This window comes from Palaemon carinicauda, chromosome 8, assembly GCF_036898095.1.
Source record: "Palaemon carinicauda isolate YSFRI2023 chromosome 8, ASM3689809v2, whole genome shotgun sequence".
Taxonomy (NCBI): domain Eukaryota; kingdom Metazoa; phylum Arthropoda; class Malacostraca; order Decapoda; family Palaemonidae; genus Palaemon; species Palaemon carinicauda.
The window spans coordinates 23359573-23374572 of NC_090732.1; the positions used below are offsets into that span (position 1 = coordinate 23359573).

Consider the following 15000-nt stretch of genomic DNA (forward strand, 5'->3'; position numbering starts at 1 on the left):
TGTTTCCTGTGACCCCTGCTTCCATTAATATATAAATATGTGATATTTATGTCCTAATCAATATACAAATGAAAAGGATGCAATAAATTAATATGTACATCTTTCTGTCTTTTCAGTTAGATTATGAAGACAGCAGTAAAAAATCAATTATGGAAGTTGTACAACTCTCAGCGACCGATATCGTGATTGCTAATTTTGGCAGAGCAAATTATGCCATGTGCCAAGAAAAGACACAGAAAATGTGATTTATACACCAAATGGATGCCAACAAATACAGAAGCAAATGATATACGATATTACTTTGTGACAAAGCGTATAAAACTGGCGTCCTCAGACATCGATACACGAAGTATACAAATACAACTTTACTAAGACTGTTTGTCAACTTAAAGACCTGCAGAATGTTTTGCCATCATCATCCGGGACACCAAGAACTGCAACTCGTACTTAAGTGACTGCATGTTCATCATCGAACCCTATCAACACATGCAACGTGATTTACTATATGAAGTGCATTATTTGCCACCAAAATTCTCATAAACCAGAGTTTTGCATTTTTGAGGAAAATCAAGCTACGTCTTTTCTAGAAGCAGCAAAATATTTTCAAGATGACGTGTTTGGTCATATTTGTGATATCCACGATGAAAATGCAGTTTTCGGAAAAGACTTGGAATACCAGAAACATTGCATGACGATAAACCTTCAGAAATACTTAAACTCTTCGAGTTACGACTGATGATCCACCAACGCTAAGCGTCAAGCAACGCGCCTGGAATAATATTGTGTCGGAGTTAGAAGTAAGGCTGAATTATGGGAATGGATTTGAGCTTGTTGATGAAGAGAATCAATAGCGAAATAGAGATGTCAAGATATATATGGGAGTTACAGAAATTGGGCGATTATCAGAAGGGCTAAAGCTACCACAAACACATTTATATAGTGTAATAACATTACCAATTCTCTAACAAGTGTATAAAGAACCTCTTCTTGCTAACTTATAAAACATGACAGACTACTTAGGAACCAACGGGGTTACTTTCGTCTTCAGACAGTGAGGCACAAAGCCATGTTTTAAGTAAAGGAGGAGCTGATGTCTCTACACCAAAAAGTCCAGATTTACGTACTGTTTTAATACAGCCGTTTCTAGTCGACTACGGCACAAAGGCCTCAGAAATGTTTTTATTCATGTCTGGGATTTGGCCAGTTTTCATCATTATGCTACGCTACGAACTGTGGATTGGTGATAATGGAAGACTTCTGTCGGATGGCTCAAAGCAAACAACCTATTATGGGTGGCTCTGACTAATACAGCTTTACTAATCATGGTGATACACAAACCCTTTCACCACATTATGATATCCCTATTCAGAAAGGGAGATATATATATATATATATATATATATATATCCATATTGACTCATTAGGGGTAATTTGAATGAATTACTAACAATTGTGTCACGTGGTAGGCCGGGGAAATCAGGTAAAACTCGCTGGTAAGAGACTGATGTCTCGCCAGGTAAATCCTCGGTCAGCTAGATTAGTGTCAGGTTCGGATTTCCTTTTATGGCCTCTCGTGGCATGGTTGGTTTCGACCTGGCCTTTCATTAGAAGGGGCTAGCGTTCGATCCCAAGTATGAGGTAGAAATTTATTTCTATTTGAACACGATGTTGTGTTGATATTTATCCATATTGACTCATTAGGGGTAATTTGAATGGATTACTACCAATTGTGGCACGTGGTGGGCTGGGGAAATAGGGTAAAACTCGCTGGTAAGAGACTGATGTCTCGCCAGGTAAATCCTCGGACAGCTAGATTAGTGTCAGGTTCGAATTTCCTTTTATGGCCTCTCGTGGCATGGTTGGTTTCGACCTGGCCTTTCATTAGAAGGGGCTAGCGTTCGATCCCAAGTATGAGGTAGAAATTTATTTCTATTTGAACACGATGTTGTGTTGATATTTATCCATATATATATATATATATATATATATACACACACACACACACACACATATATATATATATATATATATATATTTTACGCTCAATGTTAATAGTTGCCTAATGTGTACATTAGGCATATTTTTGCCCAATGTGAACACTGGGCAAAATAGTTTGCCCAGTGTACATATCAGGCAGAAAAACTCGCAAAATTGCCTATTGCACACATTATGCAATCCCATTTTGCGGAATGTGAATATGTCACACAATTTTGTCTAATGTGAATATGAATAGGCGGAAGGAGGACAAAGAGACACTGATACAAACTGATAGAAACATGAACTTTATTCTAGACAAACTTTTATAATAGCTACACAAAATGAAGTAAACAGAAATAAACAAAAACCAAAACTGTTATTCACACTGACACTGACAACACTTAATTTTTGCACGCTCTGCCTGGGTGACAGCGATAGTTGCATTTCATTTCTTTTTTGCTGCAGCTGCCTCGTCCTGACGAACACTACATCCTACAGTGACACTTTACAAACCCTTGTCCTCCAGTAGACTTTGCTGTTGCTGGTCTCAAAGTGAGACGTATATCAGGAACATCATCTGCTTTAATCAAAACCTAATCTATAGGACTTAGATCAGCTGCTGTGTATTTGGATCCAAGAACTCCCTCACGGCAACCTACAGTATACAGTCCATCTTCTCCTTTCATGACGACCACAGGATGATTCTTCGGATCGGTCGGGCCGCGATCAACGTCTGGAACTCTAAATATAGTGCACTGCCCAACTTCTAATCGTTGAACTAATTGATTGCCACGACGTGTCATCCGAACTGCTGCTTAGGATTGTCCTGCATCAGGTGCATCTCGGATTTCCTGGAAACACCCACTTTGTGTCTCTGCTGTCGCTCCTGTCACTGCATCTTCGTCACTCTCCACCTCTGCTGTTGCTCCTGTCAATGCATCTTTGCCACCCTCCACTTCTGCTGTTGCTCCTGTCACTTCATTTTCGTCACTCTCCACCTCTGCTGTTGCTCCTGTCACTGCATTTTCATCACTCTCCACCTGTGCTGTTACTCCTGTCACTGCATCTTCGTCGCCCTCTTCGTTTTCTACAAATGTCTCAAGATCTTCTTTAGTGGGAATTTCATTAAGAGCAGACCTTGGCAGGACAGACGATCCTAGTCCAACGTGGGGTTCTTGGCCAAATGTTATTTTAAATGGACTATATCCGTTGGGTTCATGTCGGCTAATGTTAATTTGCCACTGAACAAACTTGAGGCCCACTGACCATTGTTTACTATTATTTTTCTGCATCCAGATAGCAAGTTTGTCCTGAATAACACCATTTAGCCGTTCAACCGCACCCTGGCTTTGGGGATGACGGGGACGTCCAGTCACCAACTTCAACTCGGGCCAGTGTGTGGAAAGTTCAGCAATAACAGCATTAACCAATTTACGATCATTGTCTGACTGTAAAATAGTAGGTGCTCCAAAAGTCAGAAATATATCAAGAAGATTTGCAGCAACCTCTTCTGCTCTTTTCGTTGTAAGGGGACGCAGCACACAAAATTTGCTGAAATGGTTGACAAATGTCATGATGTACTTTTAATCACCATCAGGCAATGTTTGAAAATTGATGAGATCAATTTGACATCTTGAAAAAATATGATGACTGCGCAATGCTTCACAACGAGACCTTTCGGAACTTTTCTGGCTTTCTTCTGATGGCAGTGCTCACAGAATGAAATATATAAGTAGCACACTTCTTGCGTGATGTTTGACCACTTTTTCTTCACTTCAACTATTGTTTTCTTACCACCACCATGGCCAATACCTTCGTGAGCTGCTTTAACAATATCAAACACTTCTTCTAGAGATGCAACAAACTTGAACACGTCGTTGCCTGGATCTTTTCGTTTTCGAATTAGTCTGTCAACATTGCCAACACGCAGGATCTCGTAGCGCTTTTGTAAGTTGTAATCAAATGGAGACGTAGCGCCATGGGAATTTATCCTCAGTAAATCTTCTATAAGCTTGTCACGTTTAGCAGTAGGTTGCAGGACAGCATTTTCGGCCTTTGATTTCTGTGTCTCACGTAGCTTCTCTTCGAATGCAGTTTGATCCATCTCTATTACTGGAAAGATAGATAGACATATTAAATGTATGCCTAATGAGGCATCAAACCTTCACATCACACCTCGAACTACAACCACACTTCACTCCACACACCACAACCACACTTCACTCCACACACCACAACCACACTTCACTCCATGACAAACACTCCCACGCACTCACATAGTCCACGCATTCACACAGTCCACACATTCCCCTGACTTCACCGTCCCTACTTTAGGACAACAAATAAGCAAATACTTAATTAATAATTTATTAATATGAATAGGAGCACTTGGACATTGCTATATACATTTCAATCATCAATATTTCACTACATATACAAAATAAACACAAACTTAACATCAGTCAATCTGAAGGAAAAATATGCTGCACATATCTTGTTCTTAATCCACGAATGTCTAAACAATACAATGTATTTGTGTTTCTAGTTGAAACTCGACACATTTACAAAAAACTACTGTTATTTTTCTGATCTGGTTCTAACGGAAATTAATTTCCTAAAATCAAAAGTAAAATTGTAACTCTACACTTGTAGTGTCCAACACCGAATGACAATACTTAGCACGGAGCTATCGAAGTTACCACTGATCACGTGACTACAAAACAAGTAGAGACTGACCAATCAGGGGAAATCCCTTTCAAACTAATTCACTAGTTCAAACGTTGGAAAATTCCTCTCCCCACACACGCTTCCCCCCACACACAGGACAGCGTAACACTATTCAATTCACGCAAAATATGGTTGCCTAATCTGAAAGTCTTGCTTAATGTGCAGATTAGGCACGCATTTTGCACAATATAAATATTAGGCAAACTGTTTGCTAAAAGTACACATTAGGCAATTTCCACTGCCTAATGTACACATTAGGCAATTATTAACATTGAGCGTAACATATATAATATATATATATATACACACACACACACACACATATATATATATATATATATATACACAGACACACACACACACACACATATATATATATATATAAATAAATATATATATATATATATATGTATATATATATAAATAAATAAATATATATAATATATATATATATACACACACACACATATATATATATATATATATATATTTATATATATATATATATATATATCTATATATATATATATAGATATATATATATATATATATGTCTATATATATATATATATAGATATATATATATATATATATATGTATATATATACACACACACACACACATATATATATATATATTGTGGCACGAACTGGAAGATAAAAAAAACCTCAGAATCACAGCTGACCTGTCCACATTGACACGAACTGGCACGACTAGTTCACGCATAGTTTGCGCATAGTTTGCGCATAGTTTGCGCACTTCCCGCATCGTCCCGACGAGTTCACAAACACTTCGCGCATAGTTAACGACCCGGTCACGAAATTTTATCCTGACCAATATTTTCAACATTTTAAAATTCTCGTCTCGACATGCCATGATGTCATGACGGGTTTACGAACACTTCACGCCAGTTCACGATGAGTTTACGCCAGTTCACGACTCGAGTCGTGACAATGCGTACCACAAATTCGTGCAAGTGCTAGTTTGCTTAACTTGGTCCCCAAGAAAAATAAAATGTGAAGCAGATTCTGCTGTGTACATTTTTTTTTTCGGGTATGTGTATTTAGAGCCCTAATCAATACACTACTATTATGATAGCCGATTGGTATTTCATCTTGATGTGGCTTTTCATGAAACTCTTATTTTTCCTTTTTTTATTAACACATATAGTTGTCATACTTTCAAGTAATAATTAACCAATATTTTTTATATCGCCTTTACTTTGCTTCGGGAATATAAAATTAGAATATTTTTTTTTTTATGAGAAGTTCTTTCCAATCTGTGGCTGAGACTCAAAACAAAACTGTAAATGGAATTTTAACCCCGTCAGATATAAAGAGAGATAAAAGGTGTTGCCGTCTTTGCTGTACAAATTCCTGTCGAAGTTGGGTATTTGTAATCAGATTAACAATCACCATATCTGTACTGTGATAGCCAACTCATGGATTTTTAATTTCTAGCATAATAGTTTTAATATGGACTGACTAGTTTAAAGATTCTTCTCACTTAAGTCGAATCATCATTCTATTACTTTCAAGATAAATGCGTCATGACTACAGAGTCTAGAAGGGATTCTTATTACCTTGTAGTTATTACAAATATTCCTACAACCCAAACCGAAACTGTATTTGTAAAATCAGAATGTTAGAAAGTAGCCCATTACGAAAAAAAGAAAAGAATAAAACCTAAAACCTAAATAATAATGAAATATGCCTTTTGCGCTATACACAATCAAGTACAGTAGAGATGGTTTTAAAAATAAAAAAAAAGACAGAAAGATAGTGAAAGATAAAGAAAGGCAGCATCTTTAGAAACAGCCAGGAATCCTTAGCACTTCAATTAAGCTTTTCCATCAGAGTGTTCATGAAAAAATACAGAAACGTTGTAATCTCGATTTAAAAGTTCACTCCATTTGCAAAGAGTACCTCTCTACTTTTTTTTCATTCAAGGAATTAATTTTCTTTTAAATCTGAGAATAGGCATTAAGTAAATCGATAAACTCCTATGTTTTTCTTTCTACTAATTTCCTTTGCATAGAAGGATTATCAATGTAGCCAGAAATTACTGACTCCTTTATTTTGTAGGGCAGGCAATATTGTATTACTCGTATCGTTTTTATATGACCAAAAATTTTAGAAGGGTGTCTGTAAATCCTTAAAACGCAACACACTTTGAGTCAAATGATTAATGAATAGTGGTCAATTTATGAATGCACACTGATTCCGTTCACACTCGGGCACACTATTCTATCACATTTCTCTACTTCTTGTTATGTTAAAGTTTTTACAGTTTATATAGGAAATATTTATTTTAATGTTACTGTTCTTAAAATATTATATTTTTACTTGTTTCCTTTCCTCACTGGGCTATTTTCGTTGATGGAACCCCTGGGCTTATAGCATTCTGCTTTTCCAACTAGGGTTGTAGCTTAGCAAGTAATAATAATAATAATAATAATAATAATAATAATAATAATAATAATAATAATAATAATAATAATTTAAAAAAATCTATCACTGAAAAAAGGTGTGTGTTTATTGTTATGGTCAGAGGAAGAATATCAATATTCATCATTTAAGTTATCCATTTTTGACACATTGGTGCCAAAGAATTTCTCCTTCCATAATCACTAACATAATCGTTGATGGCACTAGTGTACTAAAGGAACAGCAGTCTAACAATCTTCGCATACTGCGTTACTTTGTGATGTTAAATATGTGATATATAAGTCAAATTCATTCAAAAAGACAAATGAATCTTAGGTAAAAAATTAGTCTTTAGGTCTGTCTGCCTGTCTATTTATTTGTCCGTCTATTATGGAAATAGAATACTTATAATGCAATGATTCAAAGTCTTCAAACACATTTACGCCTGAATTAATTATTGTTAGTGTGATGGGATATCTTGATTTATATCGTATAAGTCAACCGTATCGTATTTGGGTATTTCTAGGAATCCCTTTGAGCAGATGATATTAAAAGAGAGAAGTCAAATGGCACCAATACATAAGCCTCTATCTACTAAGTGATATATAAACAATGGTACCCGGCAATAACCCCTGACCTTTTACGATATATACAGATGCATGGGAAATTCGCTGTAGTGCCTAAAGGGATTTTGTGAATAAATCTAACGTTGTAACTATTACTGTGTATAGAGCTCCCTATAAATCCTCCCGCTAAGATTTAAGGATTCCAATAGAGAGAGAGAGAGAGAGAGAGAGAGAGAGAGAGAGAGAGAGAGAGAGAGAGAGAGAGATTTTGAAATTAAATGAACTAACAAAATAGATTCTTTGAACTGCTTTATTCCATAAGTAACTACACTTTGCATTTAAATCGGCCTTTCAAATGCGACCCTTATCGTAACCCTTTAAAAGAAAGTCATATTTTTTAGTAGAGAGAAAATTGTAATGATTTAAGAAAACCATGATTTATGAATTGATGGAGTATTCTGAAATAGGTTGTTCAAAAACTTTTATTTGTAACAAATAAGGATAATAATTCACTTAGTTAGAAAAAAGGGAATAATCAATAGGATATTACTATATAGATATGGAAAACTATTATCCTTCCCAAATTATCATAGACGTCGGGAAAACTCACTATAAAAGTGCACTCTTTTACATCGGAGTATCCGTGCAAGAATAGAACTAACAAACATAATGAAAGTTGTATCCTTATTAAGGAAATATAGTAATCAAAATATCCAAAGCTAGATGAGTTATATCTCATTTTTGTTTATGAATTAAAGATAAAAAGGAAGAGTATACTGCAGGTTTGTTTAATACTTTATGATTAGCAAAACGAATAAAAATAGGATTGGATTAATTGTTAAAATTTTGATGAACTGAAATCTCAAATCATGATGTAGATGAAATCAGAAATACAGACCATTCGGTGATTAATCGAACATAAAGTACTGTATATAAAATCAAGCCGGAATAAAAAAAATATGTATACTGCAAAAATAGTTTTCATAGATACTTGTGCAAGAAATATGAGTAACTTCCTAGATTGAACGATGTAAGTGGGATAGTTTTAATGACATGTTTATCAATTTATGATATGGCTAAGTAGTGTTTTTCTGTGTTTGAGAGAGAGAGAGAGAGAGAGAGAGAGAGAGAGAGAGAGAGAGAGAGAGAGAGAGAAGGCAAATATATGTTCAATACATTTTCGAACGGCTTCACCACATTTGTATAAGGATTACCTCGTCGAGGCCCTTCCGTTTTGATGGTAAACAAGTGACTTGACGTAGTCTAACTACTAAGCAAATACGTCATTGTGTAGCTGAACAAAGGTATATTCAGTTCATTGGAATTCGACCATCTGTTCAACTTCGTCCGGACCAAGACTCTAAGAGTGGTAATCCACAAGCAGATTAGAAAGCTATCAACAATAGAATTTTTTCGCGTTACGAAGTATAGCGAAAAATAATTGTCCTAACGACATGTAAGCAGATCTTAAGTGTCTTGTTACTTAAGTTCAGTTGTTATGTAGGCAGTGGCCAATGAGAATTTAGTGTTGGGTGAAACGTATTCAATGTTTGAAGAGGTATTTAGTAAGTGGTCACTTTCTAGCGCACGCTAGCCCGAACAAGTCGAATTTATTAGCCAGGACGCCAGGCAGGGTCAAATACAGCTTCAGATGTGAATAGTGTTTTCACGTTAGCAATCAGAATGCTGAAACCGTTTCAAGAAGTGATGGACAATCTATTATCCGATTTCCAGCAGAATATTCAACAAGTATCCGCACCTCGTTAAAGTATGATGGAAAACCATTTGAATGAGCATCGCGTTATTTTGAGGAAACTGATACGAAAATGTTAGCATTAGATGCGATTGTTTATCAACTTGGAGGACAAGGAACATCTAAAACTGCTGCAGAAACGAGTTAGTACGCAAAGAGCAGCATCGCCGAAAGTGTCAAGCTAGTTAAAGATCGAGGGAAAGTGTGGATTCATATCAACTTTGATGGAAGAGGTCTAGAGCTCTATAAAGGCCGAGAGTTGACATTGGAGCCAGGAATGTACCAAGAAAGACGTCGAGAAGATAAGTGAAAATATAGCTGTTTTTATTTTTGTATACTTAGCAGTTGGTACAAGGAAATTGGAACATTGTGTTTATTTTATTTTATTGTTTTAATCACCTGTTGGTTGTTGTTATTCACAATACATTGAACAGAATTAGATTGGGTCCGGTAAGATAGTCATTGACGTCTAAAAGGGCGATCACAAAATTCCATTTCAAAACCGTTACTGTGGTTGTTGGATTGGGTAACAATAGGTCAGAAAGGGACGAATCAGAATTTATTAAGAGAATGGGTGACACTGGTATCAGAAAAACTAAGAAATAATTCCTTTGACGGTGACCAAGAATGAAAATGGTAAGCAAAGGCTGGTTTTTTATTACAAACTTTTTAAGGATTTAATCAGTCTACAGTCTGCTTATCGCATAGAAATCTATTAAAACGTTGCCAATATCTTTCTCATTGGGGAAAAATTTAAAAAGTTTTTTATAATGGATATTCTTTAGATATTTTTGAAGCGGCGGTACATCTTTACTAAAGTTCTTAAGTCTGTTAGATATTGGAGATCTAAGGAAGTGAAGATTGAAGTATTTTTAGATGATGGCATAGCTGCGGATGGTTTATTTGAAGGGGCATTGGATGCTAGCTATTTACTTTAAAAGCTTCAAGATTTGGATTTATTTACAAGAAAGTATAATTGGTTTTCAGACTCTAAATTGTATTTGGAAAGGTTTACAGAGGACGAATACTGAAGGCGAATTTCGTAACTACAGTGTTAGGATAAACTATGTCGTTAAAGACCTTGTTTAGATGCCAAACATTCTGAATTAACGAAAACGTTATTTTAACGAATATCTTTTGGACAGAATTGTCTGTTACATAATTTCCACGAAATTTGTCGTGAAAGGTATTGTTAAAATGAAAACGATAAAGTATTTCTGTATTTTTACATATTGAGCAAAGCTAGTTGAGAACTTAATGAAGAAATATCAGATGCTCCGGTTGAGACCACGTTTTGACGCAGAAATTCATTCTTTTTTATTTTGGTCCTTACTTTAACTATATACTTGCATCAGACTTATTTAACCTATTACTTCATTGTGACGCCTAAGATGTAGGCAGTTTATCACTATATTGTGACGCCTCAGGTGTAGGCAGTTTATCACTATATTGTGACGCCTCAGGTGTAGGCAGTTTATCACTATATTGTGACGCCTCAGGTGTAGGCAGTTTATCACTATATTGTGACGCCTCAGGTGTAGGCAGTTTATCACTATATTGTGACGCCTCAGGTGTAGGCAGTTTATCACTATATTGTGACGCCTCAGGTGTAGGCAGTTTATCACTATATTGTGACGCCTCAGGTGTAGGCAGTTTATCACTATATTTTGACGCCTCAGGTGTAAGCAGTTTATCACTATATTGTGACGCCTCAGGTGTAGGCAGTTTATCACTATATTGTGACGCCTCAGGTGTAGGCAGTTTATCACTATATTGTGACGCCTCAGGTGTAGGCAGTTTATCACTCTATTGAGACGCCTCTGGTGTTGGGAAATTTATATGTTGTGACACCTCAGTAGTAGGTTTGGAGTAATTCTGAAGTTTTTAGCGATGAATACAGCGCATTTTTTTTTTTTTCATATCATGAAAAGAGTGGTTGGAAACTGGACAGCAAATTAATCTTTAAAATTAAACATGAAGGAGCAGGAGGCAGTCGACAGAATTATGTAAAGTACTTTGGCAATGTTTGAACGTTGTTCCAGATAAAATTTTCGATTTTAATGCAAGTAGGTAGCAAAAAGCCAGATTTGGAAATCATAGAAAACCAAAGAATTTAAACTTGTACTGAATACACTGTTCAGGTCATCAATGTATGTAAGCCCAGAAAGAGTACAAAAGAGCGGATTTTTTGAAGTGTTGTCAACTAACATGGATGAATGGTCAATTCTTTTTACATTTTTCAGAGTTATGGACTTGTGAGAGTTATTAATTCTTTAGACTGTTTTGCTACTTTTAAAAATATGTTGAGGTTTTTAATCTCTAATATTGGTGTCCAGGTACAGAGGCAATTGATGCTTTAACTTGAGGTTTGGTGCTTTATACCAAAGGTTATTAATAAAATGGAGGTAAAAATTCTTAAGTAGAATATTCATGAGTGAAAGTCCTCTGCATCTTGACTGTTCATATTAACGAGGGAAACTTTATTGTTAAACTTTGAGTGTTTACGTAACAAAGGTTTTATTACACGGCAAAGATAAGGAGAGAGAAAAAAAAAAAAAAAAAAAAAAAAAATTTCGCTGAAATTTAACTTTGATATAGGAGGTAAAGGTTTTTGAAATTACATGTATATGTACATTGTTTTATTTTTGGAATCTGCTTTCCAGGATCGTGAATGCAATGAAATGCCAGCAGTCGTCTTTAACGGTGGCATCTAATTTGGACAGGAAATTGGGGGTCCTCAGTTGTCATGAGCATCTTCTATCATCGATGAATGGCAGCACCGACAAGGCCTACAAATTTGTCTTTCATCAAAGAGAAACTTACAATAATGGTCACGAGCAAAGCGAAATGCCATTGTATGTTGCTTTATTTATCACGCTTCTATTAGATTCCGGCGTTTTAGTAATCTCCAGTGTTCAAGCTATTTATGCCATAACGTGCATGCATGAAATGAGGGGTTACATAGATCCAACGGAAAATTCACTTGTTAAATCTTTGCAAGCACCTGTGAAACATTAAGCTGGTAGATCGGTGCATACAAAGGATCTTTTTGATAATATGGTGTTGCAGAATCCGTGCGGATTATATTTTCCTATATTGAAAAACTTCTTTATTATTTTGATAGATCATTAAAGTTTTCTTATCTGAGATTTGGGGAATTAAGTTTGTTGTAATTTGAAGATTTCTTAGTTGAACAGGAAAAAAAAAATTAAATCACCAATACTGTTTAGTTTTTGATATCGGAAGTTATCACAAATGCTTTTCCATATTTGATGTATTTTGCTTGATGCAGAGGAAGCTGGAATGATTTTGTCCTTTGATCGATTTCTCTTTAAGAAGTTTTTTAAAAGCTCCTGTAATGTAACCAAACATAATTCTTTGTTAAAACTGTGGCTACAAGTTCAAACATCGCAAACGATAACGTCAATGATAGGTGTCTTCATAGACATGTGTTGGTAGTCTGTTTCAAGTAAACATGTTTGTCAAAGGCTTCAAAAAGAGGTTAAATGTGTAAATCATTCAATCGGAGCATTTATTTCTCTCTCTCCATTTTTTTCCTTCTCTCCCTTTCTTTGGTATTATCTAGGGTCAACCGGCACGGTGCGCTATAAGGCAATTTAATGTTTTATTATGTTTATACCTGTAGTGTAGAGAATGCGGAGTGAAGTTTGGACTAGAATTTTTTCGCGTTACGAAGTATAGCGAAAAATAATTGTCCTAACGACATGTAAGCAGATCTTAAGTGTCTTGTTACTTAAGTTCAGTTGTTATGTAGGCAGTGGCCAATGAGAATTTAGTGTTGGGTGAAACGTATTCAATGTTTGAAGAGGTATTTAGTAAGTGGTCACTTTCTAGCGCACGCTAGCCCGAGCAAGTCGAATTTATTATTAATATTATTATCATTATTATTTATTAGTAGTACAAGAGTGAGGTTCCACCACTCAAATTTGAGTTACTCTGCATTATTGCCGTGGATACACAGGTTTCCATAGTTTTTTCAAAACTTGAGATTTTGTTTTTTATCTATGGTTTTTCCTGGGCGGCAGAGGAGGCTTATATGTTAGTTTGACAGTTTGTTCATTTTGTTTTAAATATGCACTGCTATATCAGTACAGAAGTTTGTAGAAGTTATTAGAATGTGATGTTATATATAAATTGTTTTTTAAAAAGTATGATTCATTAGAAAAATAAACCTGGCGTCAACCGGCACGGTGCGCTATAAGGCTAGGGTCAACCGGCACGGTGCGCTATAAGGCTAGGGTCAACCGGCACGGTGCGCTATAAGGCAATTTAATGTTTTATTATGTTTATACCTGTAGTGTAGAGAATGCGGAGTGAAGTGAGGACCACCATGAAAGAACTAAATGCAATTACTAGTTTGTAGGGAGGAAATATGACTAACCGCAAAGAGTTTCTGGCTATTTTGTATGGTCTCTGAAATTAGCTATGGTGTCTTCTTTGACATGCTGCTGTCATCTGACGAACATCATGCGAAACATTTGCAGATTAACTGTGAATTGAAAATTTCAGAAACTGAGTAGAACACGAGCACTCAATGAATGTGCATTCATCTCTCATGCGTCCCTTGTTGGATATCTATGTAGGCCTATTTTAGATTTTTTTTTCTTACTATAGTCTTATTGTATTTTCTACAATTTACAATAGGTTCTATTTCCTCAATAGGCAAAGCGTAAAAAAGTTGTTTATGAAGAGATTTTATCAAATATTCTTGATATACACTATCACTACAATAGGAGAAAGAAACATTGAATTTGTAAGAACACGAAATTATGATAAATGTGCTTTCACAATACCAACAAAAATCCACAGAAAAGGAAAACTATATAGAAACTAGATTACTGGTATAACATATCTCATCTCCAGATCAGCCTGCTTTAAAAAAGATGCCAGGACACAATTATAAATGAAACTATAAGAGAGATTACTCAAGTACCATATGTGGATGAGATCATAGTGAGGGGTAGATGAAGATGGTTAGGGTTGCTCTTCTCACTCCCCAAGAGAGATTAGTTCACGAAACTTTCAATTGGGTTCCACAAGACACTAAAAGAGTTGGAAGACCCACTCCTAAATGACCAAGGACTATGAAGCATGAAGTAGGAGTTGATAAATGGAGAAGTATTGATTTAAAAGCTAAAGATAGAGACGACTGGTGAAATCTGCGTGAGGCCCTTTGCGTCAATAGGCTTATGAGGAGATGATGATGATGATGAATTCATCTCTCCACATTTTCTTCAAAGATTCAAAACTAAATTAAAAGTTTAAAACTTTTTTATAAGGAAATCTTGATTGTAAAGCCAGTTCTTCACTTCCCTTCCAGAGATATAAATTTTCAATCAACGATAGTTTGCTACTCAAATCCCCTTAGAACAGAGCTGCTTCTGAAGAGAACTTGTATCCTCATAACTCCAGTATTCATTCTAAGATAATGAAACTTTTATAATTCGATCTAGTGTATTCATGCCTTTAATCTAGGGTATTCATGCCTTTCAACTAGGGTATTCATGCCTTTAATCTGGGGTATTCATGC

General features: G+C 35.7%; 1 pseudogene; it reads right to left on the bottom strand.

The window, feature by feature from the left end:
- Positions 1 to 2462: 2462 nt before the first annotated feature.
- On the bottom strand, positions 2463 to 4081 carry LOC137645137 (KRAB-A domain-containing protein 2-like; annotated as a pseudogene).
- Positions 4082 to 15000: the final 10919 nt, after the last annotated feature.